A 1,234-nucleotide genomic window follows, 5' to 3' on the forward strand; every position below is an offset into this window, starting at 1 on the left:
CTTACCAGATCATGAAAGTGACAGCCGGAATGTGTTTTCTAATCATGTAACCTCGAAATATTTTATAGAGGGTATTCCGAACGATAGTTACCGGTTTTATGATTATATCCATACAATCTAGGCCATCTGTAAGGCATTCTAGAATGTTCTTTTTATCAGCTTTAATTTTTTTAATCGAGAATACGTCAAAATATGTTTCGAAGAGTAGGCGCCAGTTTGAAACTAGTGTTGTAAAGCTCGAGAAAGCTGCCTTCAGATTGGCTAATGTCGATTTCTTGTCAGTCATTTCATTGATCGTTCAAGGTTTGCGAAAGGGCGTTCTGACGTGACCCTTAATGGGATGTCCTTAGATCTTTGTTTAGCAGTAGCAAAAACTAAGATCTGATTTTAATGAGATTGATTAACATATGAGTTTCATCCTCTGCTTCTCATCTGGTCCTTCTCTGTCGGCTGTTCCATGACAGCAGGAGGGAAAGTCCCTTTGTTGTTTGAACGAAGTGTAGAAGTTATGGCATGTTTCAGTTTGGCGAGAATACTGTCTTTGGTGCTCCGTGACCAAGTGCAATTTGTGATGTTGAATTACACATACAAAATGAGGCTACAGTATTACATGGAATGTTCACAATAAGCTGTTATGTGCACTCACTCTAACATAAACAAATGTGAAGAATGTCTTTGTCTTGACTCTTATTTATAAAACTATATATACAGTGAATTTGCATTTACATTCTATGATAATTTTATGCCAATAATCAACATGATTTAGCTGAAAAGTATTTCTGACGTTTTGTTGAAAAGTAAGGTAGTGTTTGTAGTTTTCATGTCCTACAATGTATGTGATAAGAATAGAGTTTTGCTGAAGAAAAGCCCTTTCACAATAAGTATTTAGTCAGTTTGTCTTTCATGCACCATATTAACAAGCAGGGTTAAGACATGACCTCCTATACTTGGTTCAGGTATATTTAATATGATAATTAATGTTATGATGAGTTGTGTTTTCTTCTTCATGGTGTTTGTGACCTTTGTAATAAAGTTTGTGCCCTTGTTTTATATATGCACACTTGCCAACGTGATAGTGATGTAGAAGACAATCTTAAGTTGTTTCCAATATTTTGTGTAAAATTGTGATAGATATCTTTGTTGTTAAAGTGAAAGACTTTTATATCTGTTTGGTTTGCTGTTAACTTGGTACCCTCTCTAGAGAACTCTTGTCATATATACCATGGGCAGCTTG

The sequence above is a fragment of the Haliotis rufescens genome, unplaced genomic scaffold (assembly GCF_023055435.1).
Source record: "Haliotis rufescens isolate VD_foot unplaced genomic scaffold, xgHalRufe1.0.p SCAF_8, whole genome shotgun sequence".
NCBI classification, from domain to species: Eukaryota; Metazoa; Mollusca; class Gastropoda; order Lepetellida; family Haliotidae; genus Haliotis; species Haliotis rufescens.